Source organism: Vulpes vulpes, chromosome 3, assembly GCF_048418805.1.
Source record: "Vulpes vulpes isolate BD-2025 chromosome 3, VulVul3, whole genome shotgun sequence".
Classification (NCBI taxonomy): domain Eukaryota; kingdom Metazoa; phylum Chordata; class Mammalia; order Carnivora; family Canidae; genus Vulpes; species Vulpes vulpes.
Window position 1 is genome coordinate 68,272,204 of NC_132782.1, and position 14,837 is coordinate 68,287,040.

The 14,837-nt window shown below is 43.7% G+C and overlaps 1 long non-coding RNA gene across 3 annotated transcripts; it reads left to right on the plus strand.

Annotated features, from left to right (window-relative positions):
• Positions 1–113: 113 nt before the first annotated feature.
• Positions 114–14,440, plus strand: LOC112934264 (uncharacterized). 3 transcript variants are annotated; one of them, XR_012000480.1, is made up of 7 exons: positions 114–247; positions 1,250–1,321; positions 4,959–5,067; positions 8,101–8,275; positions 11,958–11,999; positions 12,673–12,844; positions 13,392–14,440. It is a non-coding gene; the product is annotated as an uncharacterized lncRNA (long non-coding RNA). The 3 variants fall into 3 exon arrangements; XR_012000479.1 differs by lacking the exon at positions 114–247 and having other exon boundaries at positions 1,080–1,321; positions 12,669–12,844; XR_003237870.2 differs by lacking the exon at positions 114–247 and having other exon boundaries at positions 1,080–1,321.
• The last annotated feature ends 397 nt before the right edge of the window (positions 14,441–14,837 follow it).

The following is a 14,837-nucleotide window of genomic DNA, read 5'->3' on the forward strand; positions in this document are numbered from 1 at the left end:
ACACGCGGAGCGCGCTGTGATTGGCTCCCGCTCCCCTCGGGTCACGGGCCCGGATTCTTATTGGTCCCGGGCGCCGAGCGGGAGTCCCGCGAGATGTGCGCAGGCGCAGCGGTGGGGCCTGCCGGCTCCGCGCTGTCCCCGGGCGCCTCCGTGGGCGGGTCCCCGGGCGGAGGGTCAGCTCAGCTCAGTGCGGGGGTCCTCTCGCGGGTGTGTCGGGAGCCTGGGCCCCGGGGCGCCGACCCCGCAGGTGCTGGGGGCCCCCGGGGCCGCTGGGAGGGGGTGCTGCTCCCGGCCTCTCCGCGTGCGCGGGCCCTGCGGGGGCCGGGGGACCGCACACCTGCTCGGTGCGGGGGGGGGGGGGGGGAGCTGGGGGCGGTGATGGGGGGCCTGCGGGGGGGGAGGCCTGGGAGTAGTGGGGGGCCTGGGGGGCGGTGGGCCTGCGGGGGGGGGCTGGGGGTGGTGATGGGAGGCCTGCGGGGGGGGAGGCCTGGGAGTAGTGGGGGGCCTGGGGGGCGGTGGGCCTGCGGGGGGGGGCTGGGGGCGGTGATGGGGGGCCTGCGGGGGGGGAGGCCTGGGAGTAGTGGGGGGCCTGGGGGGCGGTGGGCCTGCGGGGGGGGGCTGGGGGCGGTGATGGGGGGCCTGCGGGGGGGGGAGGCCTGGGAGTTGTGGGGGGCCTGGGGGGCGGTGGGCCTGCGGGGGGGGGCTGGGGGCGGTGATGGGAGGCCTGCGGGGGGGGGAGGCCTGGGAGTTGGGGGGGCCTGGGGGGCGGTGGGCCTGCGGGGGGGGCTGGGGGTGGTGATGGGGGGCCTGCGGGGGGGGGAGGCCTGGGAGTTGTGGGGGGCCTGGGGGGCGGTGGGCTTGCAGGGGGGGGCTGGGGGTGGTGATGGGGGGCCTGCGGGGGGGGGCCTGGGAGTAGTGGGGGGCCTGGGGGGCGGTGGGCCTGCGGGGGGGGGCTGGGGGTGGTGATGGGGGGCCTGCGGGGGGGGGGCGGCCTGGGAGTTGTGGGGGGCCTGGGGGGCGGTGGGCCTGCGGGGGGGGCTGGGGGTGGTGATGGGGGGCCTGGGGGGTGGCGGGGGCCTGCGGGGCGGTGGGCTGCGGGCGGGCCTGGGGGGTGGCGGGGGCCTGCGGGGGTCCTTCCGCCCGTCGGCGGGGAGGGCGGTGATGGGACTTCGTGGCCGCGGAAGTTCGCCGGAGCCCTCGGAGCCCTCCGCAGCGGGTGAGGCGGTACCGCCCTGTCTGCCTTCTCTAGAGAGCTACAGTGTCCTGCGTTCGTTCTGCTCCAGGTGCCGTCCTGACGCCTCGGAACAGAGTTCAATTCCATGTATTGAGTGATTTTTTTTGTTTTTGTTTTTAATGTGTTCAACATGATGATTGTACCAGTTATTTCCTTTAAGACTTTATCTGCTTTTAGTCAGGTGTCCAGAGGAGCATAAACTTAGTTCCAACTCCTCCTGGAAAAGCCTAAATTATGCTTTTGAGTTTCAGCCTAAACCTTTCTTTGTGGCTCTTACCCGACACTCCCCAAGATACAGGCGCCGTGATGAGTATGAGAGTTCTGTGAAGGAGTTTTATTTCAGTCTTGATTATCTGCTGTGGAAAAGCAGAATTGTTAGGACATGTTTCAAATATTTTTCAGCAAAAATAGCCTCACTCTTGGAGAGTAGAGGCGAGCTCATTTGTGTACTGTGATCACTTCGTTCAGCGTTAGAATGGAAGATCCATCAAGAAACCTATGCATTTTAATTGAATTTTTCTTAATTTAAAAATTTTACTTATTCACGAGAGGCACAGAGAGAGAGGCAGAGACACAGGCAGAGGGAGAAGCAGGCTCCTGCAGGGAGCCCGACGTGGGACTCGATCCCGGGTCTCCAGGATCACTCCCTGAGCCACCAGTAGAAGCTCAACTGCTGAGCCACCCACGTGCCCCCCCCCCCAATTTTTTTCATTACCACGTGGCTTATAACAAGCAAAGTCTCCTGGCATGCTATGACAATTTTTAAAACTTTCCTTAAGGAATGGTCACTTGTGATCTCATGTTTATGTCTTTGCTAGTGAGGAGCTGTTTCTCCAGTCTCTGGATGTCTGTTTCTACTATTCATCTGATGCCTGGTTCTTAATCAGGGCAAGTTGTCCAATTTTTCATGGGAGCCTTTATAAATTATACATGTCTAAGTCCTACCTTCCTAGAGAATCTAATTCAGTACCTTTACTGTGGAACCCAAAGCCTTTGCATTATTTTGATAAGCATTTAGGGTTGAGGACCAGTGATGTAAGTTGGTGCAGGGAATTTGCCTCCTGCTCTTTCCTGCTAATCATGTGACTTTGAATCCATGCTTAATTTCGCATGTCACGTAAAGTAATTATTTTTTTAAATTTTTATTTATTTATGATAGGCACACAGAGAGAGAGAGAGGCAGAGACACAGGCAGAGGGAGAAGCAGGCTCCATGCACCGGGAGCCCGACGTTGGATTCGATCCCGGGTCTCCAGGATCATGCCCTGGGCCAAAGGCAGGCGCTAAACCGCTGTGCCACCCAGGGATCCCACATAAAGTAATTATTAACAAGATACTTGGCCCATGAGAGACCACTGGAATGGGACCTAAGATTGCTTATAAATGTACATGTTTCTTACCAAAGGAGTTAGTGAGAAAATAGGCTGAAGGAGAGAGTGGTAGTAAACCTGGGCTTGAAAGTGTAGGTACATGTGCTGCTGTGGTGTTCTGGTGGCTTCCCTGGACTATTGTCCAGTCAAGCCTCTGCAAAAGTTACCGCCGGCGGATACCTAGGACCTACAGTAGTTTCATGGTCTACATTGAGCCAGTTGTGTTTAGATTTCCACGCTGTACCATTTTAGACGTTTCAGGCTCCAACAGCCAGCAGACGCTTGTGTACCACAGATGATCTGTGAGCCACTAAATCACCCACAATACTTCAAAACTTATCCCATCAACACTCCTCCAACACGGATGCCAGGAGAAATATGTCTTAGGAAGACAGTGGTCAGCTGGGTTAAATGCTGCCAAGATACGGATTTGGCAACTCTCCGGCACTGGAGACTTGGGAAGGCCAGTTTTAGCAGAGGAGGGATAAACATCAGAAGGGATGAGGAGAAGGTAAATCATACAAAACACTTTGCAAAGTACTTTGCTAAGAGGTGCCAGGTTAAAATCAAATCCATTTATTCACGCATACAAAATACCAGGCACCGTTAGTGAGTTAGGAGGAAAAAATGGGGCTAGGCAGGGCTAGGTAGGGGGCCACAGAAGTAGGCTCACAAAAATCCCAAAAACGTTGAAGTGTAAGGAAGCCAGGGAATAAGCCAGACCAACCTGCCCTAAGGTAACCAACAAAATCATGGGACTCTAAAAAGGGAGTGGCTCAGGTTGTGATCCCAGGGTCCAGGATCCCACACTGGGCTCCCTGCAGGAGCCTGCTTCTTCCCCTGCCTGTCTCTGCCTCTCTCTCTCTCTCTGTGTGTCTCTCATGAATAAATAAAATCTTAAAAAAAAAAAAAAAAGGGAGTAAGCCATTAAAGATGTTATCACTAGTGTCCCTACTCGATGGTGATATAAATGGAGATATTAAAAAGGATTAGGTTCCCTGAATTGGGCTTTCAGTGAAATATGAACCCTACAAGCTTCAGTGGCAATCCTGTCAGGACCCCTCTCACTTCTGAGAGCTTCCTCTAACTTTGCTTAATAAACTTCTAACCCTTTACTCTCCTGTGTCCACGAGATTCATTCTTTGACTCCTTGAGACAAGAACCAAGGTCTCCCATGTCATCAGGATATTGTGGGATACAACGATACACATGGTATGTGTCCTACCCTCAAGGAGCAAAGTTACAAAACACTTAGGGCAGTGTTTTTTGGAGGGGCTGCCAGAACTCAAAGTAGAGGCCCTTTACCTTAAAGACCCAAGACATGTGAAACCACTAAGAAAAGGGCGAGACATCAGGGCATCTGGGTGGCTCAGTCGGCAAAGTGCCTGACACTTGATTTTGGCTCAGGTCCATCCGGATCACAGGGTTAGGAGACTGAGCTCCTGAGTTTGGCTCCATGCTTAGCAGGGTATCTACCTAGGATTCCCTCCTCCTCCCTCGGCCCCTCGACCCACCGCTCCCACACACACTCTAGAAAAAAGAAAAAGGAATAAATGAAAAGGGTCAAGCACATATAAGTCCTCAATGTGTCTATTAAGAGGTATAGCAACATTTACATGGCACATATACTGTATTAAACATAATTCAAGTCATTAAATCTTTACACTCTTGGCATTACTCCCATTTACAGATGAAACTGAGGCATAGAGACCTAGGTGCCAAAGGTCTCAGGGCTCATAAGCGGCCAAGCCAGTGTATGTATCTGTGCAGTCTGGATTGAGTCTCATTTCCCTGCGAGAGAGTGTGTGCTTGTGTGCAAATGTAATCACTGATGGCTTTTCCTAGCGATGCATCAAGCTGAGAGCTAAAGCCGGGAAGTATTCCAAGCTGAGGGGCAAGAGTGAAAAGGCATTAAAGGTGTAAGAAAGCTTGATACTTTGAAGATGAGTAAGTCCTAAATGTGCCTTGAGAGATGAGGGAAGGGAGTGGGAGCCAGAGAGGAGGGGACAGGCTAACTCGATCCAGGCCCCAAAGTCCTTAGACTCCTATTAGATAAAAGAGGTTTCATCCCAGGGCCAGTAAATGGGAAGTTTCTGAAAGACTTTAAGTAAGGGCAGGACTTGATCAGATTTGCATTTTCCAATCTTCTCTGTGACTGCAGGCCTAAAGGTGTGGGGGAGGAGGAGTGGAGAAACTGGATAGGAAAGGGTCCTTTTTCCAAAGAAGGCCTGGAAAGAAGTCAAGTGGTGATCTTGGAGACAGCAAGAGACAGTTTAGTGAGTTCAGGACGCTTTGGTAAAAGATTTGTGGTAAGAATCTTTGCATCCTCAAATATTCCTTTCTTTTCTTCTCTAGGTGATAAATAGCCAAGGATTTAAATGATGGAAAGTCGGAGCTGGAGAACTAGAAGCACTGAAAATGCTGACCACTTAAAGAAAGGGAATCGGTATCTTCAGGACATTAGGTCAGAAAACCAGAAATTAAAGGAAGAAAAGAGGCCTTTTTGGCTCAGAAACTCTGTAACTAAAACTCTGAAACTCCATTTTCCTGAAGCTAAGACTTTGTTTTGTATGTATTTGTCTGGAGGCAGGGATGGTAAACACTGAATGACATAAAAAGAAACCCTCATCTGATATGACATGGCACCTGTCAGGCAGGTCCCTTCCTGTGTCTCTGACCCTACCCCCCCACCTGACCCCTACCCCCCTGCCCCACCATGCCCTGCTGCTCGAAGGCCCCTGAGCTAAGAGACAGCTCTCACTCCTGCATCAGCACCTCCCTGGGGCTGCCTGTACTTCCTGGAGGACCTGGCAGGGTCCTTGACCAATTCACAGGGAATCCATATCCCTATCTATATGTGTAAAGGCTTCCTGGTGTGACATAGATACCAACATTGACTGGGTAGGTACTTAACTCTGTGAACTTACACTACCAAAATTATGTTGATAACTTAAAAATAATTTAGAATTCTTAGGAGGAGTCTCCTTCATTATATATTGAATTTTTGGATTACTGCATTTAAATGCACATGTATAGCATAGCAGATTACATTTTAGTATAACTTTCAAACAATTATTATCAAAGCTGTGTTTCTGATAACATTTTAAAGTGCTTATAAAGTTCATGTTTTATGAGGCTGCAAATGTGTATTTTGAAATTTCCTTGTGATTTTTTTTAATGTTCACTTTTAACATGGATTTAGGTTGATGAAACTGACATTGTCAAATTTTACACATTATATGGTTTTAAGGCAGGTATGAAACAATGCACATATGCTTGGTAATAAGTGGATTTTCTTGTATTGATTACTTAAAACACCCTTTACAAGTGTTTTGGGATGAGTCCAGCAAAGAAGCTAATGCGTCAAAAAATGAAGTAACTTGTCTGAATACACAGCGCTGGTTATGGGAGAAGGGAAAACACAAATTTAGGGTTTAGTCCCACTCTACTGGGCTGTGCTGCCTGTGGGAACAGGTTACCTGGGAGTTCTTCTATTTAAGGCCTAATGGTTATAAATGGTCTTCAAGCCTGCTGGTATTCAGAATACCCTCACTCCATTTCCTCCTGAAATGAAAACAATTCTGTGTAGTATTCTAACTTGACAATAAGTGTCAGAAATAATAATGTTTGTTAAATGTTTATAGGATTTATTTCAAAGAGCTATTTTGTAAACATTAATTTTTTAAATGAACTCTTTTTTTTCCCCATTGTTCCACTCTATTTGCTAACTTTATTCCAGGAGTCCCTGAAGTCATGTTCAGAGCCCTGTGTGTTATCTGTCAAAGCTAAAGCTTTAAATAGGTAATAAGAAAGCTATAGAGTCTATGTGGAAAAGCACTGAGTGAGAAAGCTGGGGATGTGGGTTAGTATGGATCAGGAATGGGCTCGTCAGCCTTTTGAATTATTTTATTTTAATTCTAAGGGTGAATTCTAAATTCTTATCCTGATGGGGGCATGTTACTGAAGGGGGTAAAGTAAAAGCAATGGTGTTACATGAGCAGTGATGTTAATCCATGTTAAAAGTGAACATTACAGTGATGTTACATGGAGGACTATTAATCAAGGAAAGGTGTTACTACTTGAACCAAGCAGTGATAGGGATAGGAGTGACGGAGGGAGAAAGGGGCAGATTTTTTTTTTTTTTTTTCTTTTAAAAGCAGGCTCCATGCACCGGGAGCCTGATGTGGGATTCGATCCCGGGTCTCCAGTATCGCGCCCTGGGCCAAAGGCAGGCGCTAAACCGCTGCGCCACCCAGGGATCCCAAGGGGCAGATTTTTGAGATAATTAGTTATTCCTATCAGAATATCTAATTAAGAAATGTGGAGTTCAAGCCTCACATTGGACTCCATGCTGGACGTGGAGCCTACATTAAAATATGTGTGTGTGTGTGTGTGTGTGTACATATATATATATATATATCAAACAAAAAACCCAGTCCTTTGGTGGGGGTGGGGGATGGTAAAAAAAAATGGTGTAGCTGTTCACTAAAAACAAATAGCAGGCAGGAAATATTTTGTCAGAATCGTAAATTTTGTCTCCAAATATCCGTATGGCTTCCCTCTTTGCTTTATTAAATTTCTGGTCAGATTTCACTGTGTCAGAGAAGATTCCTTGAACACCAGTGATGGAGATGTTGTTTACTCATGGGACACCCATGAATGAGCTCCCCTAATTTCTCAGCCCTCTTGCAGTAGGAGGGAGCACGACACTAGTCCAACCAATTGGGTATGGAGACTTAAGGGCCACACATGACCCTGTGGTTGGTGTCTACCACTGCAGCAGCTATGGAGGGACGATGGGGATATCCCAACCCAGGCAGTATGATCTCCATTTATCTCTGTCCCTGAATGAATCAGTAGAGCAGAGCCCACTGCTGACTTGTGGTGGACAAAGAGTGTGAATAAGAAATGAACTTTTGTCATGCTAAGCCAGTGAGCTTCAGGGGTTAATTTGTCAGCACAGCATACCCAACCTAAGCTAACACATGGTTCTGAGTACACAAGCAGCCCCACTCCCCTGCTGCCTGTCGGTCTCTTTACCCTGCCATAGTGTCCTGTGTTGTACTCATCACCACCTGACAGGTATTCCCCTGTCTTCCTGCATCACCTCCTCGCACTCCCCACCCGCACTAAACCTTCAGCTCCTGGCCAGGCCAAAACCCATGTTGCATGAATAAAGCTGCTACTTCTATTTGCAATTTACTAGAGACAAGGAAATACTGCATCAAGTTTTGTCTGTGTTGTAACAATTCTCAGTTGGGGTGAGTTTATACTTTTGAAAACTGGCTTTGTATTTTTTAAGCTAAACACAAAGTATTATTTAGCAGAAATGTCTTCCTTAACATCCTTGAGTTTGCGGCAAGTACGTAGTAACAGGTATGGAAAGTAGTGCAGGAAAAGTCATTGGCCAGATGTAATCTTCATTACGCTGGACTCTGAGGACCCTACAGGAGATTTGTGCAGAGATGTGAAAATGGGATTTCTCTTTCTGCTTCAGAGCTGTTCCAGGTGTTACTTACTCCACCGCCTATTTTTTGCCCTCTCTTAACCCTGGAAGTTACCTCTATTCCCTTCAAAGAGGACTTTCTGAATAAGAGATTTACGGATACCAGTATGCATGGGAAGGAACTGAAGGCAAAAATCAACAGTCATTTTACTTTGAAAATGTCCAAGTAAGTGATACTAAATGATAACTGAGCACTAGGATTTTTATAACTTCCTGTGGCCATCCTAACAGCATCGTATTTGGAGATATTGCAGATGGCACTGGTCTAAGATTCACTGGTCGTGAGAGGGGTGAACCTCCCTGACTCTGAATGGTGACCCTGGTGGGAGCACCACATTACAGACAAAGAGAACAGATAGCAAGTACTTGGATGCTGTCTTTCTTTGTGCCAACATAAGCTTTTTATTTAAGTTTTAAAACACTATGAACTGCAAATTGTAAATTTTTGTTTGGAAAGTACAAATTTTCATTCAAACATGAAATATTTTTCTAAAATTATTTTTCTGAATTTGAATAAAAATTTTAAATTGAAATCTTTTTATTATTTTAAACACGAATGAATCAAGAAAATAATGGTTATATACATGATTATTACCTGCTATTACATACTCTCATTGTATATTGAGAGAATGTTGATTGTCATGCTCTGGGGACCAGATCTGCCAGATTTTTGGTCAGGAGGTTTGGGGGATGAGAGATTTGTTACTTACCCAAAGTAACAAGTGAGTTTGAGGAGATGGCCAGTTAGATTGAGGAAAGGGATGCGCTGGAGAACATTGAAGTGTTTCAAGGGGAATGCAGGTGGCAATGGATCCATCCCTATCCATACATAAGGTAAGAGGCAGGTTATCTGTGGGAGTTAACAAAATGCAGGTCACGGGGGCTAAGGAGCAGCTTCCGTGGAGTGGCAGGCACAGAGCCCGACTAGAGTGTTGTTTGTTTTTTTTAAAGATATTATTTATTTATTCATGAGACACACACACACACACACAGGCAGAGACAGAGGCAGAGGCAGAGACAGAAGCAGGCTCCATGCAGGGAGCCCGACGTGGGACAAGATCCTGGGTCTCTACGATCATGCCCTGAGCCGAAGGCGGCACTAAACCGCTGAGCCACCCAGGCTGCCCTAGAGTGGTTTTAAAAGGGATGTGGTGAGAATGGGTGTCCTCGTTACTGTAGGTCACTACTGTAGGCTTGAGTGCTGGAGGTCAAGGTCAAGACCCTGAAAGTCAATAAACAGAGCTTGATAAAAGAATAATGAATACAGCAAGTAGAAGGAAGAAGATAATGAGGAAAAATTAGGCAATGAAAGTAGAAAACAATTTGAGGTTAATCAATACAACCCAAATCTGTGTTCTTTGAAATGATTAATGAAGACATTAAAAAAAAAAAAAAAGAGAGAAGCAATAAGCATGATCAAAATAGAGGATATAACTGGAGATACAAGAATTTTGTTTATATCTAGAAGAATATACATTGCTTGATATGATTTATTGGCCCCATTTCTACATCTCGGTGATATACAGGAAAAATCCTGAGGTCTGGAGTCAGAAAACTTAGGAGCCATGGCTGCTCGAAGGCTCTGGAGCATGTGGACATACACATCAAAATAGCTTATTACCTCAGAACCATAAAAGTAAATACTATAAATGTATTTGAAATACTTCAGCCAATATGGTAAAGTCCCCACTCGAATAGGAACATTAACACAATTGGTTCTAAAAGTCCTGTTGCAAATACATACTGATATTAAATCAATTCCAGATTTTCATCCATATTTATCTAATGTGGCCATTATCCAAATAATGGGTATCTTTGACATCCCGCAGATATCCTCAACTATAGGATTTGATGGGTTTTCTCAGGACAGGAAATATTTTAAAAGGATTTGATAGAGCAAGACAATGTTAAAGTAGATGAACTTAAGTCTGACCAATCTATCTTTTGCATTGCAACAGTGTGATCACTTTAGTATGATTAGTGGCAAAGCCAGAGAAGAAAAAACCCACCTGAGATTCTGGAAGGGGGTGCAGTGGCTGATGTTTGCCTGGTCTACCCTGATCAAGGGAGCTAAAACACTGTGCCAAATGTTGATGTTGAAAACTAACAAAAACAGCCCCTGATATTGGCAACTGATCTGAAGATCATAATTAGACCTCAGTGTTGTTACAAGATAGTCTGGGGCCCACATCTAGACGGTGGTTCTCTCCACTTGGACATCGATGATCACAGAGTATTGACGAGGTCACTGTGTGACATGAACCACCAAACATGGCTCTCACTCACTGAAAGGGTGTTAAGGACTCTGCCATCTACAGCTTTTCCTCACACTGGTGTTCCTCCCTGTAGGTAGGATTTGTCAAGATACCCAGTTGTAGTATCACCCCAGCTTCATGACACCATCCAATCTAGGGCAAACTCCACTTCCTTAGATCTTCCACCAAATGCTGCAACCAAAGATCCTATTCTCTAGTAAGTTCTTTCTTACACCCCCTGCTGGGAGCACCCCGTGGCTCATTATGATGTACATTCTGCCTCATTTCATGGAGTAATTAAGCCTGTTTACATACAAGTGTATTTCCGGTAGGCTTTTGCTAAAGGACATTAATAGTGTATTTTATCACTGAATCTTTACAGCAGTTCTGTGGTTAATTATTCTCGTTCTCCAGATAAGGAAGCCTAAGCTCAGCAAGCTTAAGTATCTTGATCAAGTTGGTGTGGGTAGTAGTAAATGACACGGCAGATTTCAAAGTCAGATCTGCTGTGCTCCAGATCCGATGGCCTTTAAAACATAAGATCTTAAAATCATTATAATATATAATATTTTATAAACACAAATATTAAATGCTACATATTTGTAAATTATGGCACATAATAAAATGAACACCCATGAGGTCACTTCCCAACTTCAAAACAGAGGATCATGAGATCTATCACTGCAGCTACTTGGAGGCTCCTTCGTATCCCATCCCCTTCTTTTATCACCACAGGAAACCAGTAACCTGAGTATTATGTTTATCATTACCTTTCTTCTTTTCTTTCTTTCTTAAAATTTTTTAAGGATTTATGGAAAAATTTCAGGTACAACACAAGGAACTTTCTTCTGAATCATTTGAGAATATTACCAACCAGATCCCCCATTAGTGTGCATTTCCTATAAACAAGAACACTTTCCTGCTTAACTGCAAAGCAACCATGAACCTCATGAAATTAATGTTGATGCTTTACTACCTTCGAATCCTCAATCTCCATTCAATCTTTACAGATTGTTCCAGTAATGTCCTTCATAGTGAAAGGAATCAGTTCAGAATCTTACATTACCTTTGGTTGTCATGGCTCTTTAGGCTCCTTTGGTCTAGAATATTTCCATGACCTTTTCTTGACTTTCATGAAGACAGTTTTGAAGATTGCAGGCCTGTTATTTTGTGAACCTTTTCTCAAGCTAAATTGGATGTTTCCTATAGATTAAGTTCCAGTTATGTATCTTTGATGGGAATGTCATAAAATGATTACTATATTGTACTGTCTGCCTCTCTCTTCCTCTGCCTCTGCTCTTCCTTCCACTCGTGGGCTCTCTCTCTCTCCTCTCAAATAAATAAATCTTTTAAAATTGTATATTTTGAAGAGTTATGTTTTATAAACCATAATTACTGGTATATATAAATATGATGGACTTTTCTGAATTAATCTTATATAGCTAGCAAACTTGCTCATCAATTCTAATACTTCATCTACAGATTATTTATGCTTAACCCATAGAAAAACATTGCATGTAAATGAGTTATATTTCTTGCTTACCAATACTCTCATACATTATATTTCTCTAATTTTTGTTTGTGATGTTACAGCATTGTGTATAGCTCCAGTAACAATGAATATAAATGGTAATGGTAAGTATGTATATCTAATTTCTGATTTGAAATATTTCTGATGTTATACCATCAAGAATGATGTTTTCAATAAATACTTGATAGATTTTATCAGATAAGTAGATTCTAATCAATTCCTGGACTTGTAGGATTATATATCTTAGCAAAGTCATGAATAGGTACCAAATACTATTTTTCAATCTGTTGAAATAACCATGTTTTTTCTCCTTTTAATCAGTTCATCTATAAATGTCATTTATAGATATTTCTGGTTATAAATTTGCATTCCAAGTAAAAAAAATCAGTTCTTTTTTTTTTTCTTTTTTCTTTTTGTAATAGCTTCTGGGAGTTATTTTGGTAAGTTTTGTATTGAATGTTTACAACTTTATTCAAGAATGAGACTGACCTGAATTTTTTTTTCTCATTCTGTTCCTGCCTAGTATCAAGTTTATTGCCTCATATGAGCTGATTCAGGGAGTGCAACCTGTTAACTTAAATTTTCGGAGGAGTTTGCATGATATTTGACTGATCTATTGTAATGATCTATTCTTTGAAAGTCTGGTAGAACTAAAAACTATCTCTGCCTGGAATTATTTTACTTATGGAAATACTTGGAACCACTTATCTAGTTTTGCTTTGTTTTGTTTTTAATGGTTACATAACCATTCAGGCTTTCTGTTTCTTTTTGAGTTAGTTTCGGGACATAATTGTGTGGAAAAGTTACTGTAGCAGGCCTGAGATTGCTATCCTAGCAAAGAAAAGCTTGCTTGGAAGATTGATCATTGGTTGTCATCAGAAACAAGGATTTGAAATACCCACCATTTGCTTCAACGTGGATGAAACTGGAGGGTATTATGCTGAGTGAAGTAAGTCAATCGGAGAGGGACAAACATTGTATGTTCTCATTCATTTGGGGAATATAAATAATAGTGAAAGGGAATATAGGGGAAGGGAGAAGAAATGTGTGGGAAATATCAGAAAGGGAGACAGAACATAAAGACTCCTAACTCTGGGAAAACGAACTAGGGGTGATGGAAGGGGAGGAGGGCGGAGGGTGGGGGTGAATGGGTGACGGGCACTGAGGGGGGCACTGAGGGATGAGCACTGGGTGTTATTCTGTATGTTGGCAAATTGAACACCAATAAAAATAAATTTATTATTAAAAAAAAAGAAACAAGGATTTGGGGAGGATTTCCCTCATTCTACAAACTGTTCAGAGTGGCTGATTGTACCCAAGCTGTTTGTAGAAACGGTGTGGGTTCAGTTGCCCTCCTTCAGGGAGTCTGGAATTTTGGTTTGTGCCAGGTAGAGTGCCAATGTGACAAGCAGCAATTGCAAACCTTGGGTGTCGGGTCTCTCCTAAGCTCCTCTGATGGGGAGCAATTCGCCCGTGTTCTCACATCTCCACTCTAGAGGAAGGAACCACTTCCTGTGTGGCTCCACTGGGAGAAGACTCTGGAAGTTTGTGTCTGGCTGCCTCCTGACTTCACCTTCTGCTGATTTTGCTAAAATAAATTCTAGCCAGGAGTATGGCTGTATGCTGAGTCCTGCAAGTCCTTCTAGCAAACCGTCAACGCCGAGGGGGGTCTTGGGACCCTCAGATCAGTAATATCTTCTTAGACACTTTTCCATTTAACCTACAGTTTCTCATTTACTCTTGTATGAGTGTTCATAGCACACATATATGATCTTTTTAATTCCTTTTTGTATATAAATGTTCCTTTTGTATCAAATGTTTCATATTTAGTATAATTCCATTTGTTTTTTGTTTTTGTTTTGGTTTGTTTCCTAATGCTTCTACACAGTTTATTCATTTTCTTCAGTCTCTTTAAAGAAACTTCTTTTAGTTTTGTTGGTCCTCTCTATGGTGTCTTTGTCTCCTATTTCATTGGTGTTTGCTTGTATTTTCCATTTCCTTCCCTTTTCTTTGGCCTAATTCTTCTGTTTTTTAAAATCTAGCTTAAAGACACTTAGTTCATTAATTGTCAGATTTTTCTTTTTTGACATGAATATTTTAAACTATACATTTGCCTCTAAGTACTCCTTTTAATATTTTCCACCAGTTCTGATTTGTGATTTGTTTTATTACTGTTGAGCTATTAAAGTTTGCATCCTTATTTCTTCCTGGGCCCAGTAAATATTTAGAAGTATATGTTTCAATGTCTACATATATGAGATATTTTTGTACATTTTATGTAATTAAACTGATTTAAGTTACAAAACTTTTAGAGACTAAGCATATATAATACCAGTTCTCTGAGATTTTCTGTAATCTAATTTATTGTCAATCTTTTTATTTTAAGCTTCAAGCATGTTTATGAGTACTCACTATTAGTCAGGGGACAGTTCTGTATATACCTATTGAGTCAAACATTAATTATGTTATTGAAATCTGTAGTTTGTCTAAATTTTGGAGTACTTAACCTATAAATGATTAAAATACATGTTCTATTTCCCACTGTAATAGTATATTGTTTTAAATCTCTGTAGTTGTCTGAGTCCAGAACTTTATCTCCCAAGAGTGTCACTGATACCAAGGGATTGGACCATGGGGAAACACTGCATTTGGCATGTTTATCCCCGTCCCCCGAAACACTCTTCTTAAGTTTAGGCTCACTTTTCCTTTTTCCTTTCCTGAAAGGATGTGGGGATGGTGGTGACAGGGAACCTGCTTAGGGCAAGTTTAGTGTGGTAGATTGGATTTTTGGTTCTAAATCTTTGCTCTGGAGAATGGCCTTACTTACAATAGTCAGAGTGTACTTGCATACTCCTTGACTTTGGGCTTGCCCATGTGACTTGCTTTGGTCAATGGGATAGTAGTAGCTCCGATACAGTGGAGGTTGGGTGACACTTGTGTGG